The following is a 14,595-nucleotide window of genomic DNA, read 5'->3' on the forward strand; positions in this document are numbered from 1 at the left end:
CAACCTTTCTCGGAGAGGTGACCTTGTTTAAAACACAGCGCCAAGAAGGTGAGCAAACATATTAAGAACTGTATGCTATATATGCCAGGTCCCTTGAAACAGCAAGGATGGACCGGCTCCCGGCAGGCCTCTAGTTTTATTATAAGCATATACCTTCATCTAAATGATATTTTTATTGACTTTATCATTTAACACAGATAAAGTTAGTTGAATGTGAGGAAGCATACTATTACTAAGGATAATATTTTTTAAAATATATTTTATTGATTTTTTACAGAGAGGAAGGGAGAGTGATAGAGAGTCAGAAACATTGATGAGAGAGAAATATCAATCAGCTGCCTCCTGCACACCTCCCACTGGGTATGTGCCCGCAACCCAGGTACATGCCCTTGACCGGAATCTAACCTGGGACCTCTCGGTCCGCAAGGCAATGTTCTATCCATTGAGCCAAACCAATTAGGGCAAGGATAATATTTTTTAAAAATCTGTGCTTTTCAGTTTGTCCTGCGGGGGGTTGACGATATGTAAAATACATATCTTCAGTTTATTTAAAAATAAACTGCTGCAGATAAATTTGAGAGCTAAAATTTGCTAAATCTGTCATACCAATTGTACAGACTAATTGAATTTCATTTTTTTTCATAAAGAGTTTTCTGACTTTAAAGAAAATAAAATACATAAAAATGTAGATTGTGTTCATTTAAACATTGAAATTAAAACCATGTTAAGGCTTTATTTTCTAAATCATCTGAGTACTTACACTCAGTTGGCAATACAGGGTTGTGAGCACTGTCTCCTGCTATACCTGTTACCTGTCTTACTCTTGCTTATTTGTTGTCATCTAGATAATGGCAAAAATGCACTCTTCTACATTTCTGAGTTCCAAGCATTACAGACTAGTTTTAGAACTAAACCTTTTCTCTTTGCATTGAAAGGAAAAAGGAACTCATTACTCCCGGAGAAACTGGTGGTTTTCTAGGAATCTCAGGCTCTCTGCTCATCATACTCACTCGTATTTCATCTGTTTGGCATGAATTAGTTATTTGCAAGTTAATGTTAGAACTTAATCTTCTTTAAAATATGACTCTGGAAAACTATGTACTCACTTTCTAACAAATCACTGTAGGTAACTAGATCTCTAAGTATTTTGATATTTAAATTGGATATTTGGAAATCAATCTGCTGGTAAGTGTGTACTCTCTGAAGTGGAGTTTCTTCTTAAAAATCTATAAGTAGGTATATGAAAAATTACAAATTATGTAAATTTGGACAGATAATTCTAAGTCTGTGTTTTTTCTTTTGTGCTAAGGCAATAGTAGCCTTCTCTTCACATTTGACAATATTGTTATAAATAGGATACATAAGAATGCCTTGGCAAATGCTAATTATTATAGGTTTATAATTATTATTTTCAACATTATCTTTTCCATTATTTAAAAAATACTGATAAGTGGTGATTATTAGAAGAAGTTGGTGAATAATTTATACAGTGGAATGAAGAAGCAAAATAATAGCAATAATAATTTATGAATTTTGAAGTAGCAACAGGATATCAAACACAGAAATAGAGGCAAGCAGTGTACACAACAGGTGGCATAATCATTATGCTAACTTCTAAGTCACTCACATAAATTAATAATGTGGCACAGTGGCGTAGAATGCAGTCAGATGAGCTGCACATCTCTGGGAGCCCGACTTAGCAAGCACCCTGTAACAGGAACTGATGTAGTCTTCATAGGAGGCATCTGAAGCACATAGAACTTACATCCACAGCATTAGAAAATAGAGTTAGCATATTTATCTTGAGTATTCAGGAGAAATCAGTATTGCAGAAAAGCATCAGTATTCACTTAATGGAAATCGCCTGGTTTTTACTTCGCTTTTACTTATTTCCTTGTAGTATAAGATGCTGATAACATTCAGCTAGCATTTAGGTTTTATGACATTTAGGTTTTCCAACAAAGTGTACTTGCCATGGAAAAGAAACTCTAATGGCCATTTTCCTTTTCATGCCTCTCTATCTTATTATCAAGAAAAAAGAAAGAAACTTAATAGCAATTTTTCTGTTCTCAGTGCAGATATGCTGTTTTGCATTTACTATAAGAAGGAAATGTGCAGAATAGGGATGCTTAGCATAAATCATTTAGTATGCAGATAGTGAAGTTTCATAAGTGGTGAGAGAGGTTCGTGCTGACAGCTTTGTAGCCGGGGCAGGACTGAGGGTTGTGCAGGAAGGAACTGTAGTTCTTTCAGAAGCTGATCTCTCTCTGAAGGGTCAGACATCCAAGTTGAAAGTTCCCTGAGGAAAATTTTAAGTATTCGTAGGAAACTTTACAAGTATCTGCCTCTTCTCCTTTTCCCAACTGAAACCATCTCACAGATGCAGTGAAAGATAATATGAACCCCTGACAATTCCTTGAATTTTACTTCATTCAAATACTGCATTTCTTTAACTGATGGGATGATAGGAGGCATTTCACCTCAGCTAAATTCTGGTGTTCTTGGAGCTGAAGGAATTTGCCATTTTCTGCACTGAAGCAGAGGCATGATAAGGAGATTGTGGGGTGAACTTTGTATCTCTATAGAGCAGTGGTTCTCAACCTTGGCTGCACATTAGAATCACCTGGGAATCTTTTTAAAATCCTGATTTCTGGGCCTCATCCTCCGGAAATTCTGTTTCTTTGTTATGCGGTGGGGCCACAACATTAGTAACAAAGAAACAGAATTTCCGGAGGATGAGGTCCAGAAATCAGGATTTTAAAAAGATTCCCAGGTGATTCTAATGTGCAGCCAAGGTTGAGAACCACTGCTTTAGAGCCATTTATAATATACACTAGAGGCCAAATGCACAAAAATTCGTGCAAGAGTAGGCCTTCTTTCCCCCGGCTGCCAGCACCCAGGACCCGGCAGGCACCTGGGACCAGGTCTTCGCTCTGGCCCTGGCTTTGTGTCTAGAATGATGTCTAGAAGGACATCTGGTCTAATTAGCATATTACCCTTTTATTATTATAGATGGGGTGACCAGGCATATAGGAATTATTTATCCATTTCAGAAATATGTGATTCAGGTTTCAGAGATCAAAAATCACCTAACACATTTGTTTTTAGATGAAGGGCACCGTTCAGTGTGGATATACAAAGGTTTATTCCCTTGAGGATACTAGAGCTCATTCCATTATGGTAATAACCACACCTTTCTAGAGAAAGTTGCAGCACAGAGATGGAGGAGAGCTTGGCCGTGGTGCTGGGAAGGATTTTCTGCATAACCAATATCACCTGGTAGAAATGTTCATAAGGTCTTATATGCTTGGACTGATCCCATTTTAAGACACAGCTTTAAGAAGCAAGTTCTATAAATAGAACTTCTAGTTCTATGGTAGAGGATTGCTGAGAAAGGCTGAAATATTTAGTTGTACATGACATGCTTCTACAAATTCGTTTTAGAAAAGTTTCCATGTTACCCATCTTTTTGAAAAAATATTGTTCATTGTTGGCTCCTTTCTTACTCTAATGAAGCAAAAGGAAATTTTAGTTCTAAAAACAACATTAATCAACATTATTTAAGTACTAATTTAATATTGGAAATAAATTCTCTTTGAAAAGCGTTCTTCCTTCTGAAATGACTTAGACTACGTCCAAGCTTCCTTGTAGTGCTCTCCTGTGCTGCAAGGCCTCCACGCCCTATCCCCACAGAAAACTGAGATGAATTAAGGCTATTCTCTCGATAGGAAAAATAGAAAGAAACCCGGCCCTCTTAATCTTGCCAGTCAGTGGAAAGAGGTAAAATAAGAAAAAGAAAGCATCTCCTTGAGAAATCCTAATTGTGGGCCCTCCTTCATTGTGCATCAGGACTGCCATTCATACCAGCGGTATGACTCCCAAACCTCTACCCCTAAACTTTAATATAAAATGGTCTTGGGAAGAATTGTTGTCTCAAGTGTGTAACTGAACCAAATGCAAAACTTCTCTGTATGAAAAAATGAATATTAAGTATATAATGCTAAGTGTTCTCACAGAAACCGTTCCAAAGAACATGAATTAAACCAAATAAACAAAACATATAGAGAAATAAATCACTATGAAAAATGTTTTAAAAGTGCAGAATCAAGTTTGCAAGACTGTACAAAGTAAAATTATTATACGAGGACTATATCTTTAATCTCTTTAAACAAATAAACCAAAAATGATGAAGTTGAAAGTGTGACAAAGGCAATATAAGTGGCTATAAAAGTATATGCCTATATATGACTATAAACTATGACAAGTGACTAAAACCTGATTAGTCATATTTGAAACAGAACTAAAATGAACTTAAAGAAATGAAAAAAATAATAACTAGAATTCTTTATAATAAATGGGATTATTAAACTGATGAACTCAGTAGACACAATTGAAAATATATTTGAGGAACAGTTAGATATAACTAAATAAATTTTCTAGAGTACAGACAGTAAGAAAATGAGATGAAAAAATTGAAAGAAGAGTGAAAAATAAATTATGAAAGATTTGGGACACACAGGAAACAAAAGAAAAAAAAGAAGAAAAATCCATGTTTAAATACACCATAATGAAACTACAAAATGCTTCACAAAGAGATCTTATAGGTAGCTACCGAGAAAATACAGAGGACCAACAACAACAAAAAAGATTAGATTTATTTCTAACTTTTGATGGCAACAATTAAAGTCAGAATATAATGGATTATATTTCTAAGAACTAAAAGTTCTTCCAATCTAGAATTATATCCTATAAACTTACCATTCAAACATGAAGGCAAAAGAAAGCTATTCCCAGGAAAATAGAAATTGAGAGAGTTTAAAACAACCAAATGTACAGGAGAGAAACTTCTAAATTATGTACTTCCAGATGAAAAAACATCATGTTAGGACAGTTTGCACAAAGGAACAGTGAGCAAGTAAACAGGTAATCAAACATGGAGGAAAATCTATAAAATCATAATAAAATATGCAATCTCTTTCCGGTTAGAAAAATCAAGTTACAAGCAAAGCTTTGGAAAGTGATTGCTTGTGAGGTAGATGATGATCAATAAAGATTTAAAGATGATTGTATTATTTTGGAAAAGGACAAAGATACTGATTAACCTAACACATTGGGGAAGTTATGGATTTTCAAATTTGTAATCAACTAATCTAAAGCAACAACCAAACAGTAAGAACTTAGAAAAAAAACTTAGAAAGTGGCAACTTACTAAATATGGAAATGAATGGAATGAGGGTGATGGGGTGGTGGGGGTCTTGGTCAATATAAGAGAGGAAAATATACTTCTCAGCAGAAGCAAGATGCATGAAAAGCACAAGGTAAGATGGTAGAATTGAGTCCAAACATATCAGTGATCTCAGTCAATATAAATCGATTCTCTAGTACAAAGACAAAGCTGCTACATTTTCAAGTAATGCATTTCAGATAGCAAAGTATTTTAGAAGTATTCTTAGAATAATTCTTTCAATCAGCATATTGCATCGAACTTACAAAGAGATTCAATTACAAGAAAATGATGTATAGACAACATTTTCAGAAGTACTACATTAAATTTGTTTAATCAGCTGTTTGATATAGTTCATATCAGAAATACATTGAAATCAATGAAGTGTTTTATCTTTTTAAAAATTCTAACATAAAAGGAAACGTCATGGTATAACAGAAAATTCACAAATAAAAAACCTTGGATTTGATAACCATAAGACCTAGATTCTAATGTCAGCTCTGTAACTACTTGGTTATAATTAAATGATCCAAATCTCAGTTTCTTAATGTGAAGAACTAGGAGTTGAATGAGCTACATGATTTATCCGGATTGCTGAAACTCAAAACTGAGATGATCATAAAACTTTCATAATTTCAAGCATTTTGAGGTAGCTCACATATGAAATTTCAAATCATTTATATATGAGCTAAGCATCAAAATGCAGAGTTGAGTCCAAGCAATTATTTCAATCATTGAGAAACATAATGAGTATTTTCAGTTGGGTCATTAGCATTAGATGATCAAATTCACTGGAAATAGATCAGTTCACCTTTTATCTTTGTAGTCATAGCCATAAATTCTGCTAAACCAGAGTTAAATAAAGTGAAAAATTGCAATAGAAAAGCAGTCATGTATTGTGAATATTTGAAAACCTCACATCACACTCCTCATTATTCAATTTTTATGACTATAATTAAAAGAATAAAAATAAAAAGATATTTATATTTTCAATTAAGTTGTTTGAACTACTTGAAATAATGGGGTTAACATAATAATTTTCTTGAGATGTCCTTGATTCTTGAAACATTGATTTTAAAAAAAATGAATAAGCATACATAGTCATTAAATCAAAAGTGGATTTTAAAGTGTAGTATCTTGAAGACTTCAAAAATATATATTCTATAGTGTCTTATTTGGGACATTATAGAAAAATTATATTTTGTAGGTTTTAAATACACATAGAACAGGAGAGATATAGTGGAAAAAATTAAATGACGGCATTTTATCTTCTACTATAGTAAGGGTTTTGGAAGGAAGATTGATGTTCTTTCCTGCAAAGGAAAATTGGCCCAATAATTTTAACATGGTGAATTTATGAAATCTAAGAAACCTTTTAACTTATATTTCTATACATCTGTATTGATAAAAAATTCTCTCTGTAGCCTAAAATAGACTTTCCTTTGCATGCATTTATTATATAAAAGTCAAACACTAAATTAAAAAGGAAGAAGAGTAAAGCAAATTGGGCATGAAGATAAAGCAGATGTTTCCCTGACTCTGGAAAGACCTAGCTGAGAGTCACAGCTATGATGCCAGAGATTGTCATTGGAGTCACTGCCCTACCCTGTTCCCCATGACCTATGCCTCTCAAATTGCTTTGTCCTAATGCAGACTCCCTCCTGGTTCACACTGTGGTGTTCCATTCCTTTCTCACCTACTGGACCCCACTAAATGGCACCTGCCCTAAGATATATCTTTAGAATATGGATCCTTTGTAAGTATCTATAATTCTGTTGCAAATTTGGAATTACCGAGGAGCTATAAAAAATATTGGTGCCTGGGTCCTACTCCCAGGGATTCTGACTTAATTGGTCTGAGGTGTGGCTAGGGCATTGGGATTTTTAAAAGCTTTCCAGGTGACTAAAGTGTAATTTGAGAACTACCAAAATGTACCAGGAAATCTATCTGTCTCTCCGAAATCACCATCTACTTAATGTTTAAATTATCCTTCTAGGTTGATATTATATACTTTATAGGAAAAAGAATTTCAGAAAGATTAAATGGCTATTACCGACAAGGAAAAATAATGTCCTCACTTTTTGACATCTTAGTTGAAATCTCTATAATAAAAGATAGATTAACAAGAGAAAAACAAACAGAAGTTTACTACTATGTGTACCTCATGTATACATAAGCGATACCCAAATGGGGTGGGGCCGGGGGGATAACTCAAAGTGATGGCTTTAGAATTCAGACTTAAATACAATCTTAACAGGAAGGAGTGTGTGGGGTGATGTAGGCCTCCTTGGGAAGAGTAAACGATTTTTAGGAAAGATGAATGGTCCTTAGGAGGTGTGACAGTTTGTGACAGTTGTTTGGATGTGGTGTCAACTTCTAGTCTCCCTCTTGTGATAGGAGTCATCCTCCCTGCTTGATGAAACTCCCTGGGAAGGGATTTATGACAATTTTTTTTGGAGGATCTGTCTTTACGCAGATAAGGGGAGTTTAGAGAAAGTTTCTCCTAGCATTTGCTATTTTTCAAGTGCCTAACTGCTCAGAATAATCAGTATAACAAAGTGGCGTGTTTTGCAGTGGCATATCCTGAACTCCTACAGTCATATTTTGCAGTAGCATATTCTGCTACTCTTTCCTTGCCTAACGTTGATATCACCAACATGGTAGCTGCAGGATTCTGGCCTCGTTGGCAGGCTTGCTCCTTCTCTTTATGTTAGAAGTAGCCCTAACTTTATGGTGTATACCCAGATTCTTAGCAAAGCTGTGGTCTCTTTTCTTAATATATTGGAATTTTGTTAAGTGAATAGTCACCTAAAAAAATTAAAAAGCAACATTTTCCATGAAAATCTTTCTCTCCTAACAGAGGTTTCTTATTTCAAATTTGTGAGACATCTCTGGAACTTAGGGGAAGCAATAATAGCATGTGGTGACAGTGTGGGCTTAAGGGACCGCGGGGAAATAAGTACACAATCGCTAGCTTGAGAAAACAACAAACAGATCAACCAGCAACATTTTTTTAAAAAGGTTTCATATAAATGGACAGGAGAGGGCACATAGGGAAAATCTGTTGAACATACTCATCTTCAACATAATCATTAGTTTGAACTAAGATAAAATTGTCTTCTCAATATGTATCTCTGGTTGTATAGCTCATGAAAGGGAATGTAAATATGTTGTATTAAGTCCTATACCTTTATTTAAATTATGAAAAATGTATTTGACAAAGCTGTGAATATATCTCCTTTTATAAGTACTATAAAAATCACTCAGCCTACATAAATTATTGTTAACTTATTTTTATGGTTCCAAAATAAGAAACTGAATGATTGATAATATAATTTCATCCAACTGCATGAACAAAAGGTTGTATTATTTACCCTAAGGAATCTTTATTTGAAAAATATGAAATATAACTTGAAAATGAAGTATCAATTTAATTTTTTAAAGTCCTATCAAGTAATGTCAGAACAATAAATTGATCTCTTTATACAAATGATATTATTTTTTAAAAGATCTATTTTGGCCTTGTATCTAATATTATGAATTATCTTGTCCTATTAGAATATCAATATTTCTCTTATAAAATCTTAATTCTAAATTAATAGTTTACTTTTTATCTGATTTCAGTATTTCTAAAAATTGCTAGCCAAAATAGTTCTAAATTTACCTTTCTACACGGACAAGAAAATAATAATCCTTCTCAATGAAATTGAATCAAATTAAAATACAATAGAGGGCATGTACTCATCATATAAAAATCAATTACAATTAAGGTGCCACAAATTAGGCTGCTCAGCAGACAATTAGGAGAAGAGTTCATTTGGGAAGCCAGCACAAGAAACGCTAGGAATATTCATATGCACAAATCACCCTTAGCTTTGCAGTCCTGTGTACAAATAGCCACTGCTGTTCTCTTCAAATTCCAGTTTCAGGTACCTGCCTACAGCATGTCTTACAGACCCTTCACACTCAGCATTCCCAATACATACTTTGTAATCTCTCCTCCGTCTGTCCAAGCTGGATCATTTATTGGTAATAAAGACCAGAATGCTAGGGGGCCAATAGGCCATATTGACTCTGCATCCCAATTGTCTTACATTTCTTTCCTCTTCATTCCTTTGTCCACCTCTCTCACATTGAATATTGTAGGTGACCCTTCTTTGGTCTCCCTGCCTTCAACCTCCTCTGTCCTCCAGTATTTCATTTACACTGTTAGTCAGAATCATTTTTCAAAAATACAGATCTAATCATCATTGTTTCCAATCTTGTTGTAGGTAAAAGGAAATGCAAGAATCCTACAAGGTTCTGGCCTCAAACTACATTTCTGGTTTCACTTGCCGCCCTAGCCATTCCTTTCAAAATTTGCTCCTCCCCCTTCACATCCTCTACCACTTCACTAGAGACCGATTATTTTTAAATCCTCACTCCCTCACTCCAAGATTTGTTTTATATATTAGAGAGAGAGAAATGGGAGGGAAGGAACATTGACGTAGGAGAGAAACATTGATCAGTTGTCTCCCAAATGCACCCCCATCGGGGATCAAATCCACAACCTAGGTATGTGCCCTGACCAGGAGTCAAACCAGCAACCTTTTAGTGCATGGGACAATGCTCCAACCAACTGAGTAACACTAGTCAAGGTGAGACCAAACTTTTTTATATGTTGCACCTTCTCATTTCTCCTGTATTTTTATATCTCTCCTATACAGGCTCTAATGGTGAACTTTCGTCAAGTTTGGCCTTGCCCTCTGCTTTTTCCCCCTCTAATAACTCCCTCAGAGAGAGTTCATTTGTTCTCAAAGTTTCAGCTGCCAACTCTGTGCTCCCAGTGTTTCTTCAACCCAGAGCATGTAGCCTACAGCTGTTGGCATAACCTGTCTAAAACATAATTTTTGACAAGTTATTTCCTCTTCAAGAACCTATAGTGATTTTTTTTATTGCTCATGTGTATAAACAAATAAAGCTGATCTAAACACCTTTTTTAAAAAATAACTATAGCTTATATGACATTACCACAAATGCCCATTTTGTTTTTGTTGAACCTCCTTATTTTTCATTATTCAAATTTTTCAGGACTGATCTTACCCAAACCATGTTGTTTTTCCATGTTACTTTTTTTAAAATTAGTATCTCTACCTAGAATATCCTTCCAAATTTTCCATTCATTAACAGACATCATTTAACCTCAAGATGAAGATTGGATTCACTTATTCCATGAATCCTACTTCTCTCCTATCACTAAAATTTGGAATGATTTGTTATCTTTTTGTTTTTTAAATGTGTTCTTATATTTCTTTTTGTTCTTTAATTGTACCTCACTAACTATATTACATATTTTTATAATCATACCATTTATGTCTTTTGTATCTCTATCACCTAATACATAAGAGATGAATACTTAGTTGGTGCTAAGTGGAAGTTTATGAATAATAACTCTTATTGAGTAATCACTATATATCAAGTATTATATCAAACATTTTACATGAGTCAGCTCATATGTTTTCCATAAAGCTCCTCTGATTGGTACTATTATATCTCTCATTTTGCAGATAGGGAAACTAAGGCACAGGAGGTAAAATGGTTTGTCTAAAGTCTATGGCTGGTGAGTAGTGAAGCTGGGGTTTGAAATTTGTGTTCACAAATAATCACTAACTCACTTTGGAAAACAAGAGCTTCATAAGATGCTTCTGCTGAGGAAATCTCAGGAAATTACTTGTTCAGAGAACATGTCTTACAACTCAAAGTTTTGCCACAAAAAAAAAAAAGAGGAACAACTGTAATAATCTGAACAATAAAGATTTTATTTAAAAACAAAACAAAAAAAGCCATACTATGTATTATTATTACACTTTGACACATGTGTTGTCATCACATTGTTTATTTGGATGCATTTAATTATCTAGTTAATAGGAGAGCATTAATTCATTGGAGACTTGACACATTTCAATATTTATTTATATTATGATCTTTAAATATTATTTATCTTCTCTGAAAATATATAAGGAATTAAAAATACCATTAAAACCAAATTATGAGGAAAGCCATTATAGGATATGATCACATATTACTTTAAATGTATCGTTTTATCTTCTGCAGATTTAAATAAAATAATTATAAGAAAAAAACAATAAAACAGAGGCATTGGGGAAAATACTTTCATTAGAAATAGATTTGTGTTTACACTTGACACAGGATTTAGGACTAACTTACTAAGCTCTAAAATTATTCTGATGCCATCTGAACAGTATTGGTCAAGAGAGACTTGCAGATAATTTGACTGAAGAACAGAATTTATCTATTTGCCATAATCTCAGATCTCAAGGAAGATCGTATTTAGTTCATAGAAGATGGGAGATGATAGTAAAATAATATTATCTATATATATAAAAGCCAAGTGACTGGAATGGTGGAACGACCAGAATGACTGTTTGCTATGATGTGCAATGCGGTGGCCAACCAGCCCATTGGGGACCCCGATCGGCCCCCCCAAACTTCTGCGTCCCCTCCCCCCAGCTGCCCCCTTTCCCCGATTGGCCCTCTCACACCCTGATTGGGGGTGGGGCCGGCTGGCCAACTGCCCACGGCCCCTCCCCTTGGCCGGTCCTGCCCCAATCGGCCCCCATTGGGGAGGGCTGGCCTGACCCCACCTGTGCGTGAATTCGTGCACCAGGCCTCTAGTATAACAATAATATTTATTAGTATGATGTTATCAATAAAGTGTGGCATAATTTTAGAAATGTATTATGACCATTAGATTTCAATTAGTTCAGGGCACATTTTGGATATTGACCAACGGTATGAATTTAAAGGAATACAGTCCCAACTGCATCATCAGGATGGTTGCTGTTGTGATTGGTCTTCCTTTTCTCAAGCCAGCGCTCTGCCTACGTCAATGACCTTTTTACATGGCAGTGGATTCTAATACTTTGCTGCCAACAGTGAAAGAAATGTAAGGAGAAAGGGGCTCATTGTGCCTGGTGATTATTACTAGGATAATTTATTGATCTTGCTTTGATACTTTTGTCCAAAAAAGAAGAAAGTTAGAAAACAACAACCCTTATCACAAAAGAGAAGGAAATTCTATTCCTTAAATAAATCTGAAGAGGAATGTGCTTAAATTTGCTGGTCAAAGACTTTGGAGGACATGAGATGAATGCAAAGAAAACAGGAACACCGTGTATCTGAAGTTATTTTTTGACTAATGAGTAAGAGGACTCACAGCTTGGAATTGTACAACAGAGCACCAAATCAAGCTCTGTTGAGAGCCTTAGAGAGCCCTTGCTTCATTTAGCTAGTGGATTACAGCCTATATCTAAAAAGGCTCCAGGGACCAAGGGCAACAGAGCTAATTTGAACTTTGGGAGTGATTACATAACAACTGGTAGGAGCTAAATTTTGTAGAACAAATCATATATAAGGTAGGCATAGAAAATAGTTTCAAGGTGGCCTAAAGAAACAGTTTTACCTTATGAGAGGGAGGAAGTAATTAATATAATTGTTCACATATGTCCCCATAGGGAAATTGCTAGAATTAAAATATATGTTGATAGCATTTAAATGCATGTTTTCTATTCTTAAAGATTTATGAAGTCAGGATTATTTAGTTAATACTTAAGCCCCGGATTTGTTAATTCTAGATTTATTTTATGTTTGCTTAATTTTATTTACTTCTTAAATACTGAATTGTTGCCCTAGCTGGTTTGGCTCAGTGGATAGAGCGTTGGCCTATGGTCCAAAGGTCCTGGGTTTGGGTTCAGGTCAAGGGTCCTTGGTTGCAGGCTCCTCCCCTGCCCGGGCGCTGGTCTGGGCTCATGCAGGAGGCAACCGGTCGATGTGGTTCCCCCACATCAATGTTTCTGTCATTCCCTCTCTCTTCCACTCTCTCTAAAAGATCAATGGGAAGATATCCTCAGGTGAGGATTAACAACAAAAAAAATTTAATACTGAGTTTTATTTTGTTAGTTTATCCTAAATATTTCAAGTTACTATCTAATACCATGTTCTGAACTCCTAAGGACCTTATATTTATTTTTAGCTACATTGAAGTTACATTAGAATTTTCCCCATCTCTGGATTATATTGATGATGACTGTTTTCATTTTTAATGAGAGTGATTCTTCCTCTGACACATTTCTAAAATGTGTCACCATATACAAAGTGAGGGCTCTATTTTTGTGTTTTAAAGGGTCATAGATTTTATCATTCCTAATATTCCTTGGCTCATATCCATTGGTTGTATTTCAGGGCTGCTTAGATTTGTTAACAATGAAATAACTTTTTAAGGATTCAATCATAAAGATATAAAGCTAATGGATTTCAATAAGGCTTATCCCAATATAATATTTATCATCCATCAGATTTTCAATATGATATTCAAAACATAATTTCACCTTGAACACTTAATCTTTATAACAAAAATTCTAAGGTTTGGCTTCAAATGATTATTATGATACATAAAATAAGATATATGTGTTTTTCTTTTTCTGGCATTCTTGTGTCAACTCCACTAAGCAAGAAGAGTGGAATTGCGGCTACATGTTCACAATGACAAAATGCAAGCTGGCATTCTGAATTTTGTGGCCTGTCATGCAGGACAGTTAAATGACAGAAATGCCCCAGATGTTCTGTATCACATTGAAAAAACTCTATATTCCAACTAACACAATTTTGACACACCCTAGATAACTTTGGCACACCCTAGAAAACTTTGAAAACCCTAAGTTTGACATTCTTGTCAGTCCATTAACATATACCACAGAATATAGTCATGCTTGTTGCATTACGTTAAAGCCAGATATTCTGTTATCAATTCAGTTTTTACCTAGAAAACATCCTTGTTACTCAATGGTGAAAACCAGTAAGGATGAGCTATAGAGTTTACTGGACCATTTACATCTGTGTATCTTCATATATTTACTATTATAGCAGATTTTTCCAAAAGCATTTAGAGTCTAAATAAATTATGGTTTGTCCACACCAATGAATACATGACTCTGTACCCATTAAAATTAAAGTAATAGACATTTTGGGGTTTTCATAAAAAGATGCCCAAGATATGTTGTTGAGTGGAAAAGCTAGGTGCAAAAAGTATATATGGCACCATCCACTTTATCCTGAACAGATACACATAGACACACGCACAAACACACACATATCTATGTGGTTGCCTCAGGGAGGGAGGACTTAAGAGTTGGAAGAATAGAAGAGGGAATTTAAAATTGTCATTGTATATTTTCTTGTACTATAATTATAACTATTAAAAATAGTTTAATTATACCTATTAAAAACTTAACTATAACTTCTTAACTATTAACTTTAGGAATAAAATCTATTTAATGAACTGTAAAAATTAGTTAAATTATTGACTGTGTACC

General features: G+C 34.7%; 1 protein-coding gene across 2 annotated transcripts in view; it reads left to right on the top strand.

Moving 5' to 3' along the window:
* The window catches only part of EDIL3 (EGF like repeats and discoidin domains 3), a 395,460-nt gene that overhangs the window by 57,773 nt on the left and 323,092 nt on the right, over positions 1-14,595 (top strand). The window lies entirely within an intron of this gene.

The sequence above is a fragment of the Myotis daubentonii genome, chromosome 4 (genome assembly GCF_963259705.1).
Source record: "Myotis daubentonii chromosome 4, mMyoDau2.1, whole genome shotgun sequence".
Taxonomy (NCBI): Eukaryota; Metazoa; Chordata; class Mammalia; order Chiroptera; family Vespertilionidae; genus Myotis; species Myotis daubentonii.